The sequence below is a fragment of the Somniosus microcephalus genome, chromosome 21 (genome assembly GCF_052327205.1).
Source record: "Somniosus microcephalus isolate GS21.2 chromosome 21, FLI_Smic_1.0, whole genome shotgun sequence".
In the NCBI taxonomy this organism is placed as follows: Eukaryota; Metazoa; Chordata; class Chondrichthyes; order Squaliformes; family Somniosidae; genus Somniosus; species Somniosus microcephalus.
In genome coordinates, this window is record NC_141007.1 from 63,020,740 (window position 1) to 63,032,714 (window position 11,975).

The 11,975-nt window shown below is 38.8% G+C and overlaps 1 protein-coding gene across 4 annotated transcripts in view; it reads left to right on the forward strand.

The window, feature by feature from the left end:
• The window catches only part of usp36 (ubiquitin specific peptidase 36), an 85,073-nt gene extending 79,362 nt beyond the window's left edge, over positions 1–5,711 (forward strand). For all 4 annotated transcript variants that reach the window (XM_085963761.1, XM_085963759.1, XM_085963758.1 and 1 more), the window contains exon 21: positions 510–5,711. The gene's annotated coding sequence lies outside the window, so the exon portion shown is untranslated. The remainder of the gene's footprint in view (positions 1–509) is intronic.
• Positions 5,712–11,975: the final 6,264 nt, after the last annotated feature.

An 11,975-nucleotide genomic window follows, 5' to 3' on the forward strand; every position in this document is an offset into this window, starting at 1 on the left:
TTTAAATTCCAGATGTCTGCATTGCTGACTTGTGCATATGTTTTGTATTTAAATGAATGTTCTCAAGTTTATACCAATGTTTTGTGTTAATTTTTGTCGAAGATAAAAATGAAAAATAACTTTCATCAGTTCTGCTAGATGCAAGTAAACTACACCAAACAGCTATATAATTTTGTTCAAATTACTATATTTTTGCAACTTTCATGCAATTTGTTAAAACTAAATCAAATGTCAATAAATCAGAGTTACATTATTTCAGTGGTTTAAATATTTGTGATGAATTGGGAGGCGAGGCGTGTTTTTTTTTTTAACCATCTAAATACCTTATGCTGACTTTAAAGCTTCAGGAAGAGTACGTTGCATAGTGTAGTTAAATTGGAATAGCTAATGGAAAGGGAACTGTGTTTAGAATATTACCACAAAAGTTGTTTCAAATTAACACCAAAATGTGTGTTATGTTTTTTGTTTATATATAAGTATATCCTTAATAGTTTCACTTTCTTTTGCAGAAGAAAACTGACTTCAGTCAGTTGAAGATGCCCATAGGAAGAGGTACAGACAGCTGTTGAGCAATGTGGAGTCATGTTCAGTGTCTTTGTTACTGGTTTGAACATAAAGACTGATGCTGAAGCAGTTCATGCTGGCTGCAAACCCAAGTTAAGATGTTTGGAGGAGAGGTTCAATGTGGTAACAGAGCTGTAACATGAGATTAAACTAGCCATGAACTGAGGGTCTGCAGTCGAGTCTGGATTCAGTGTCTGCAGTTTTATGAAGCTCATCACGTCCAAAAAAAAAAAAAAAAAAGAAGCAAAAAACTGGATTCAGAATTCCACGGAAATGCATTGTTTGTGTTAGGAGGTTGTTTCTGGTTTATGCGACAAAATGCAGAATTGCATTGCAACTATATCCATTTTCTCTTGCCCTTGGAGGTATGAAAACGGAAGTCCTATAATGCATTGTAGCAGCTAGTCATGATATTCAGTGAAAACATGTTTGCCAAAGGTTCTGGTGTGCATTTTGACCAGTTGACTGGTCATTGGGAAATGTCACATTTGGTTATAAATATGCTCAGATTCATTTGGTGATCAAATACAAGTCAAAGAGATGGCGAGCCAAGGCCCTGCTTTGTGCAAGTTCTGAACTTTTACCTGTTTCTGTTCACTGGCATTTTTGCAAATTATGTTTACATGAATAGTTTTATATACAACATGGAATGTAGACATTGGTTTGTTAATCCCATCATTTGCACCTAGCTACATTTAGGTTTACCCAAGGTATTTCTCAATGGCAAAATATATTTTCTCCCCGACTGCCACTTTTTTTCCCCTTCTATTTTTCCTTATTTGTCTCCTCTTTTCACTGAGAGGGAATAAAAAATATATCCACTGTCTTCTCCTCAATTGGAATAGCCAGTTTTTTTGGATGTCACTGATGCCATTCTTAAACAGTGCAAGATATTTACCCCGCCCCTTCCCCCTCTCCAAAAGGTGTCCCAGTTAACAGTTTAGCTTATTGTTAGATTAGTCTGCCATCTCACTTTTTATTTAATGCAATATATCAAGTATCAAATCTGCATGGCAGTTTGCAAATGAAGTGCCTATAAAACAGATAGCATCCAGTAAAGCTTTTGAGAGCAGAAGGGAATTGGTTGCAAATTAAGAATTTGAGTCAAGATGACATTCATGAAGTGCTCAAGTGACTTTCCTTTGTCATGTTTTTGATTTCCATTTTCACAATATTAGGAAAGAAGTACTCTGTTAGAAACCCCAAAAAAAGTTCTATTTCTTTATTCTAACATGTTCTCTGGAAAAAAAAATGTTCTGAATGTCAAGATTAGTTGCTTAGAAAATCAACTTTTCCAGTGTTGTTGTTATAACATTACTGTTCGGGGGTATTTTCCCCCCAAAAAACTTTTATTTCCCAGCCTATGTATTAGGATAGTTTCTATTTCACTCATTCAGACTTCTACAATATGTGTGTTCACTACTAAAAGTACTCGTTAATTTTCCCGGCAGAGTACAGTTACACTGAAACAGCGTGCAGAAGCAGTACGTTGAGATGAAACCACACCGAGGACTGTCGAAATACATATTAAGACGTGACTGCATACATTAATCAGTGATTTACTGAGAGTGTACCAGAACTTGTTGCTTTATAAACAATCAATTTAGAGTTTGCCTTACTTTTGTCTGCTTCGAATCTTCAGCTCTAAAAAAAAAAAAAAAAAAACCAAGACATGCTCCTGTCTTTCATTGAACAACAAATTCCTGTAAAATACCGGTGTAAGTAATTAGATCCTTAGGTTCTTTAGGATATTGTAATCTTTATTTGGTTTAAAAACAGAAAATATGAAACAAAAAAAAACAGTTGTGAAATATGTTAATATTAGAAAGGGGTGTAGTTAGAATCAAAAACAACTTTCCTGTGGAAAAGTGTCTTTTCTAATGGTTCAATTATCAAGAGTTTACATTTTGTTTGTAAAAATGTATTTTAAAAAGTTACAGATTTGAGTACCAGCCCAGTTCTTGTTTAAACTGTATTGAAAGGATTGAATAACATGTTTTGGGAGTTCTGAGCAACAACAAAAATCTGCCAATGTTAATGTTTGAGCAGCGTATTGGAGTTCAGTTCGATGGAATGTGATTTAAGTTTACAGTCTTAACTGAAATGAGTTGTACCTGGTTAATTGGTTGGTTTTGTAAGGAAGGCATTTGCAGCTACAGAACTATTAATGAGCTTTGCTGATATCAGACTTAACTCAGCTGCAATTTCTGAGGCATATTATTCCAACATTTGGAAAAAAAAAGCAATGTCTGCTGGTTGTTGAATGTATTTTGCTTTCTTTGATTCTGTGACATATAATTTCATATTAATTCACTTAGCGCTCAGTGGAAATCCGATGCCTGCATTTCAGCTAGTTACAAGAGAGACATCCCGTGGTTAACTAGGATCTTGGATAATGAACATCTTGCACTTCAGTGAAATTCAGTCAGGAGTCCAGCAAGTGTTTCAGTATTCAGATTTGTCATTTTAATGGTAATTACACCATCAAGTAATACTTTAAACAGTTACATTTTCAACAGAATTGTTAAATGGAATTACTTGAAACCATACCGCAGACTAAAAAAAAACTAGTTAATGCTTTGCAATGTGGTTGCCACTTACCCATGGCCTTCCACCTATAAATTGAGGGGGGGAAAAAATCAGTGGTTTGATTTACAAGGTAAAATTATTCACACGTGACGAGGTACTGAGCATATTGCTCGAATGAAAACCTTCACAATCCATTTGTGATTATCATGTTTGGATTAGGAGGGTTTTCTTCATTCGTGAAGCAACAGGGTATTGCATACCAATCGATTGTTAGTTTTAATTTTAGTACTGAGACTTGAGTTGAGGGGTTGGTCTCCTGCCTTTAATTGCTAACTGCGTGAAGTGGTTCGCTATGCAGAAAGCTGCCAGCCACTTGCATTGAAGTTCAAAAAATTCATTCTAATTTACGCTCCTTTAGTTTCATATTGGGTGGCAGGAGTGTGCAGAGGTTTGGTAAATGATGGGGAATATTTGGGCATCCCCGTTCATTGTTGTGGTTCGGTGGACTGAAGCAGTGATCCTGTTCGAGGTTATGAGTAGCAGCCTTGGAGAATGGAAAACTGAGCAGTGGGTCATCATGAAATTGACTGGTCAGAACAAAATTATAAGTTTATGTGTGTGCATCCCCCTCTATTTTATGTGTGTGCATCCCCCTCTTTCCCCCCCCCCCCCCCCACCCCAGCCTGCTCCCATTTGAAGGTCAAGTCTAAATTTCCAGGCCGAATGCTTTTATTTGACAATTCTTTTAAATGTCAACTTGTAGAAGCAGTGGTTTGGAGGGTGAAGAGACCTATCATTGGGCTCATGGGGTCTCTGAGGTATCGAGTGGTTTAATGAACATGCTTATCATTATGTTCAACATTGCATCCATGGGACGCCCATGGCATTATTAATGTGCTGATGTCCAGCTGTGTTTAACTGTCCTTTCCCTTTAAGGCCACTATTGAACCATTTCCTGTGGGGGGCTGCCTGTGGACTAGTACGTTAGAGGGCAGTTGCTTGTAAATTTCTGACCCCTGGTCAGAAGAACCCAGCATTTGACATGACTCTCTTGTCTCTTTTTCGAAAAAGTTTGTTTTGCATCAGTAACAAAAGTGTGGTATCTGGAGTGTGCCAGATACACATTCGAAACGAGACCTTTTTATTAATAAGTTTGTATCAGATGAACACTCAGAACATGTGTTGTATGAGATGCATATTTTGCTGTTCTTGATGCACCCAGTGCAATATTGCTATATGTTGAGGTTTTCTGTGCCTCAACATAAAGCAAACATAAACACAACTGAATTGGGAGCGGTGAGCATTGTTGGTCGACTTTCCCTCTATTACTGTGAACCAAATACCCAAGTTGGAATTGTGCTTTTAAAAAAAAAAAAAAAAAAATTAAAAAAAATGTTGAATTAATATTGTAAAATTTAAAAATGGCATTCTGCCTAATTCCTTAACAGCAGTGAGTCCGTGCAGAAGGGAGAACTCCAGCAATCCCATCTCCCTTGAAGCAAATCTTTGCTGGGTCCAGGTAAAGCTCCATTTCAAATCTGGGGATTACATCTCATTTGAAAAATTAGATTGTCATAGCATTGTTCAAAATTCACTTTGTAATTTTTCACGCTTCTGGTAACCAAGAGCACAGCTGAAGATATAGTTAGTTTCTAATGCCATTAAAATCTCCCCATGTAGTCCCCACATATGCACAATATTCAAGAAATGGTATAAAACTAGATCACATTTCTCTTTTCTCCCCCCCCCCCCCCCCCCACCCAGACACTCTGAAATGCTGAGGTGATGTAACATTGCAAACATAGTACTGTAGTACAAAATTAAAGAAAGCAGAATCATTTTCAAGTCAAGTATATTTTAAGTCTTTGTACAGAAATCATTCATCACTTTGAGTGCAATATCCAGCATTGGGTGCCATCTCTCCACACAATGTTCTCCTATTTGTATTGAAAATGTTGCAGCATCTCCTTCTTCTGACCTGTTGAACAGAGATAGCGTTGTCTCTTTATAAAGTACCCAAACTAAAATCCTATTTTTGGTATTTTTCTTCTCGATGCAGGTGTCTGGACTCTATAGAAAATCCTGATCTAGTGTGTATAGAATATCCTGTGCTTCCAATATGCTCAGAATTGAAAGTTTGTAATTTTCTTAATGTATTTTTATGTTGATGTCACGGTTCCCCCCCCCCCCCCCAAACACCCTCCGACCCATGACCCATAATGATGGCCATTTGGAGTGGCAGTTGTTAAATACCGGTAGTTATTTTAAAAAATAGATTTATTATATTTAAAATATATATGGGTCAAGTAATTGACTAATATCAATGCAGTTAATAATATAGGGCACAGTTTCAGGGTTTCAAGCTTCGATCATATAAATGTTAACGTGAATTATCTGCAATATGTATCTATTTTAGTATTCTGATTTGCCTCCTGTAACCTTGATGGTTTGGAACACTGATTCTAGTCTGAAGATTTCTTCCTTCTGATTAAGTGTTCAGTCTTGGCATTGTGTTTTGCCATTTCCCTTTTATTGATAAAGTATCTCTCTTGAAAATGTGTGCAATAATGTTGTCTGTCTGTGTGACGTGGATAAAATATATGCACATTTATATAGATTTCACGTGTTTTCGTCCACTTCTCTTTTTAATAAGATGTCAAACCATTTGTTAAAGCTGATTGTATGCTTTATCTCCAACACATGTACATTCCTCATTACTTGTATAGTGCATTTGCAATTGCACCACAAATTTAAGAACAAAAGAAATAGGAGCAGGAGTAGGCCTTTCAGCCCCTCGAGCCTGCTCCGCCATTTAATGCGATCATGGCTGATCATCCAAACTCAGTACCCTGCCCCTGCTTTCTCCCCATATCCCTTGATCTCTTTAGCCTTAAGAAATATAACTCCTTCTTGAATATATTTAATGAATTGGCCTCAACTGTCTTCTGTGGTAGAGAATTCCACAGGTTCACCACTCTCTGGGTGAAGAAATTCCTCCTCATCTCAGTCCTAAATGGCTTACCCCTTATCCTTCGACTGTGACCCCTGACTCTGGACTCTCCCGCCATCGGGAACACCCTTCCTGCATCTAGTCTGTCTAGCCCTGTTAGAATTTTATAAGTTTCAATGAGATCCCCTCTCATTCTTCCCACCCTATCCCCATATCCCTTGATTCCCTTCGTATCTCAAAATCTATCAATCTGTCTTGAATATACTCAACAACTCGGCATCCACAGCCCTCTGGGGTACATAATTCCAAAGCTTCACAATCCTCTGAGTGAAGACATTTCTTATCTCAGTCCTTATTCTGAGACTGTGACCCCCCTAGTTCTGGACTCCCCGGCCAAGGGAAACATTTTCTCAGCATCTACCCTGTCAAGCCCCTTAAGAATGTTATGTTTCAATGAGATCACCTCTCATTCTTCTAAACACTAGGGAATATAGCCCCAGTCTACTCAATCGCTCCTCATAGGGCAATCCCCCCCCCTTCCCCATCCCAGAAATCAATCTGGTGAACCTTCGTTGCACTCCCTCCAAAGAAAGTGTATCCTTCCTTAGGCAAGGAGACCAAAACTGTACATAGTACTCCAGGTGTAGTCTCACCAAAGCCCGACATAATTACAGTAAGACTTATTTACTTTTGTACTCCAATCCCCTTTTTGTAATAAAAGCCAACATACCATTTGCTTTCCTAATTGCTTGCTGTACCTGCATGTTAACTTTCTGTGATTCGTGTACAAGGACACCCAAGTCCCTCTGAATATCAACATTTTCCAGTCTCTCTCCAGTTTAAAAAATATTCTGCTTTTCTATTTTTCCTACCAAAGTGGATAACTTCACATTTCTCCACATTATATTCCATCTGCCACGTTCTTGCCCACTCACTTAATCTGTCTATATCCCATCACAGCCTCTTTGCATCCTCCTCACAGCTTACTAACCCCCCCCCCCCCCCCCTCCCCCAGCTTTTTATCGTCAGCAAACTTGAATATATTACACTAGGTCCCTTCATCTAAGTAATTGATATAGATTGTGAATAGCTGAGGCCCAAGCACTGATCCTTGCGTTACTGCACTAGTTAGAGTCTTCCAACCCGAAAATAACCCGTTTATTTCTACTGTGTTTTCTGTCCGTTAACCAATCCTCAATCCATGCTAATATATTACCCCCAATCTCATGAGTCCTAATTTTGTGTAATAACCTCTTGTTTGGTAGTCTGCTGCTGTCTTGACCTATAATATGTCTTGAAGAAAACAAACCAAAAGCTGTAGCTTAGAAATAAAACGGCTGCAGACAAAGTTCAGAAATTACATATGAGACATGCACGTAAAATTGGTGTGCTTTTTCCTTCCCATACAGAGTTTGAACTCAAATTCAGGCCAGTTGACACCAGATGCAGCTTCACAAATTTGAGCCAAAGGGTCAGGTCAATGAACAGGAAAGCTTAGAAAGAATTAAAAATAATCGCAATGTCACTTAGTATATGTCTTTGTTATAGATGCACCATCTATATTGCAATAAATAGATACTTTCACCGAAATACTAAATGTGGTTAGTTGTAGAGTCAATAGCTGAATGTCAATGGACTATAGAACAGAGGTTAGTTATTGCAAAGTTTTAAAAAAACAGCTGAAATGTTATAAGTATCAGATGTTATGAATTCAATCTTAACTGAGGTTAAGGCTTTAATATGCTAGATATTAGTCCAGTAGATTATTGCTCTTTAGATTACAGAATTTAGATTACAGAAATGATCGAGTGCAATAATTCCATTAACATATAGCCTTTAATATACTGTATACAGTATTGTAATTAGAATATTTTTGTTGGTTTTTAAAAGGGCACCTTTATTAGAATTGTCAATCCTGTAACTGACATGAATATAAGACAATTTGGTCTTTCCAGCAACCTCAATAGATTAGAACTGAGCAGTCTAATCCATTTAGCACTCACTCTCTAGCTTCGGGAGAGTCTGTACTGCAGACAGAAAGCATTACCCGACATCATGCACAAAGCACACCTTTATTTGTAAAGTTCCACTGGAGATTTAGCACATGGTAAGATTGGTAGAGCAGCACATTATGGAAAATAATAAATTAGCAGATTTCCTGAGCAGCATCAAAATTAGCCCTGCTAAATGGGCATTCACTGGCTGGTCAACGAGTCATCTACCAGTAGAGAACCGCGACATGCCACTTTGGTTTCCAGCATTTGAGATGAGAGCACCACAGCCTGCCTTCCTAAAGTCTCCATCCTTGGATGGAGAAAGTACAAATTTTTGCTTTTTAGAAAGTCTTGTTTCCAGAAGGGAACCCCCTCAATCCTTTGTTTTTAACCTGATAATCAAACTTCTAACTTTCCACAGCAGGGATCCGTCGTTGTTGCTGGGAGAAAGATACTTTCTCAAAATCGTCAAACTGAATTCCTGACATCAGTCACGCTGCCAGGGGTAGTTATGGATTAGAGAGGAATTTATCACTGGCTGTTGCATACCCATGGCCTCTTGTACTGCAGGACTCAAAACAATCTCGTTCAGATAATGTGATCTACTGCAACTCTGCTCTTAGTCATCTGATTCAAAATGTAGTTGTACCAGATTTGTAATTCATCAGGGATCCATCTTTAGGATCCATCTTTAGTTAAACTTCATAAAATTACTACACTTTCAGAAGGTTTTAACTTTTCTTAGACAGCATCTCCCAAACCTGCAACCTCCACCACCTAGAAGGACAAGGGCAGCAGGTGCATGGGATTCCATCAAGAGAATTCAGGAGAAACTTTTTTTTAATCCAGAGAGTGGTTAGAATGTGGAACTTGCGACCACATGGAGTAGTTGAAGCGAATAGCACAGATACCTTCTAAGGGGAAACTAGATAAGTACATCAGTGAGAAAGGAATAGAAGGAAAAGCAGATGGGGTTAGATGAACTAGGGTGGCAGGAGGCTGGTGTCGAGCATAAACACCAGCATAGTCCATTTGGGCCCAATGGTCTGTTTCTGTGCAGTGCATTCTATGTAATCACCTCCAGGTCACACACCATCCTGACGTGGACATGTACAGCTGTTCCTTCAGCATTGCTGCATCGAAATCCTGGTACTTCCTACCTAACAACAGCACTGTGGGAGTCCTTCACCACACAGACTGCAGTGGTTCAAGATGATGGCTCACCACCACCTTCTCGAGAACAATTAAGGATGGGCAATAAATGCTGGTCTTGCTAGCGACACCCACATCCAGAGTATGATTTTTTTTTTAAACTTCATGCTGAAGTTCTGAATGTTGAAATGCTGTTTACTGCAGTCTTGGGGCTATATTTCTGTTTTTTTATGAATCAATGTACCACAAATTGTCAGGAATTTTGTCTGGGATAAACTCTGATCACTATCATTTGGAGGGCACTGCTGCACGGGTGGCTTTCCTGATATACAGAATAATACCCATTGTCTAATCTGCTTTCTTAACTGTTGTGTCATTCAATATGGAGAAGGAGATAGTTTGTGCTGCAACGTTCTCTTGCTACATATTGGCCGACAGAAGATGCAATTTTTGGAGCTCTTCAACATATTCAAGAAACGTTGGTTAAATAAGAGAATAAAGAAACAAAATAACAAAAGAAGAAAGCTAAGGTACATAGGAAGTGGTCTCAGTGAAGCTAATTGTGAACTTGAGCTCTGATTATTGCATTGGTTTCTTTTCCTGTTTGAATGATGGCTGATAAATAGTTTGTGTGTGCTTCATGTTCAAATACTTGTTCAAATCAATGGTTTTTGTTTTATGTCTTGCTTTTTCCCTCATTTAAAAAAATAATTGCCTCCCATTTTCTTAGGCATTCCTCTTCAATATGTACAGTTTAATTTAATTTATTTTTATGGGGAAATATGCAGCTCTATTCATTGCAGTTGATTTGCAAGCCACAATTACGGTTCTCTTAAAATACTTTTAGCAATGACCAGACCTTGGCACATACATTCTATTTTCTAGGTAATAACCTAGTTTCACCAGGCACAGGTAAGATTTTGCAACCATTAGTGAACAAGTTACTGGCTTTCACCGTTGATATTAAACCAGTTCCTCCCACTCTTCATTTTCTAATGGTCTTTTCACCTTGTGTGCTTCTTGTTGTCAGTCTACCAGGTGTATGTGCGCTCTTCAAAAGAGTATTTTATATTTGAAAACATCTTAATTCAGGCGATAAAGTGGCTGAAACACTGTTTCGGTATAAAGTTGGGTTGCAGAGCTCGCCCCAATTGGATTATTTCATTTGACTGGTCTTTTGGCTTCTTAAAATTTAGTGGGGAGGCACATTTTCCCTCCACTTTATGGAGCATTCCTATATTTAAAACTTGAAGTTGTGAATTTTGCTTCTAGTACTACCTTGCTGCCAGAAGGTGGCGATACTGCACAATGCATACTGATTTGTAAAATGCTTTAACTCAACACATCATCTGTGATTCCATTCCTGTCCCTTTTAATAAGTGAAAATCTAGCTTCTCGTTTATCCTTAACATTTTGAATTGCAGTGTATTACAAACATTAGGTAAGTGCGGTATAACTTTTTTTTGTGAAGCATCTCTCAATCACTGAGAACAACCTCCCACAATAAAATTTAAATGAGCACCAAGTAGGAAGCAAGCCCTGCACAGAAGAATGGCTGAAGAGCAGATTGGTTGCAGTTCATTTTATAGCCAGGTAAACTACTTATCACCTCTAGGTCGGCTCTGTTGGGTTAGCCAAGTCAAAATGGTATCTGAAAACATGTTTTGTGTATTCTAGTGCTCCCCTATAGGTAAGTCAAGGTAACGCAGGTACACACAGGCATGGAGTAGGATTCCTCACTGAATATAGACTGCAACCTTGAGATTTGTTTAAAAGTGCTATTCAGAGGCTATATATTACTTTTAAACTTGTGTTTGAGCTTTATTGTCAGCAGAAAGTAATGAAAAGTGCTTATTCTTAAAATGCTATTCATCTTATAAATACTTTTTCCAAATATGAATTTTAAAAAATCAATAAGAATTGTTTTTATAAAGCAATGAGAGGGCATTCTGTTGTGGGTTGGTGTACCACTGAGTGGTCATTTCTATGTTCACACCTACAAGTCCCACAAGCTGAATTCTTCACCTCTGCTTGGAATATGGGTACAGGTGAGAGGAAGTCGTCTTCTTCTTGGGCAGTCCCTCGGAACCGAGGATGACTTGCTTCCACATTAAAAATGAGTTTGCAGGTGACTGATGAACCCAATGCGGGACCTACAGTCTCTGTCACAGGTGGGGCAGACGGTGGTTGAAGGGGCGGGTGGGTGGGGTGCTTGGGTTGACGTGCGCTGCCTGCGCTTGGCTTCCGCTTGCTCCTGGCGAAGAGACTCGAGGTGTTCGGCGCCTTCCTGGATGCTTCTCTTCCACTTTGTGCGGTCTTGGGCCAGGAATTCCCAGGTGTCGGTGGGGATGTTACACTTTTTCAAGGAGGCTTTGAGGGTGTCCTTGAAGCGTTTCCTCTGCCCACCTGGGGCTCTCTTGCCGTGCCAGAGCTCCAAGTAGAGCGCTTGTTTTTGGTATTGAGTGGGTCTCGGGTAGCCGCTTCTGGAAAATAGAGAAGTTGAATAGCAAATTGCCTGGGACATTTTTGCACAGAGCTGTTATGCAATTGCACATCTTGGCCACTGACCAGGGAAAAGTGTGTGGTGCAGCTATGTTTTGAAAAAGAAAAATGACCAAAAAAAATAGGAGTTTGAAAGCATTCTGGGGAAGGAAACGCTTACAATTTCCAGTCCTCTGTTAATTTACAAATGCGGATGGGCAATTTGTTTAATTCAGAATTCTGTTACTGCAAAAAAAAATGTAAATCCTGTCTGTTATCCTGATTTCTTGTTGGTTGATCCATGG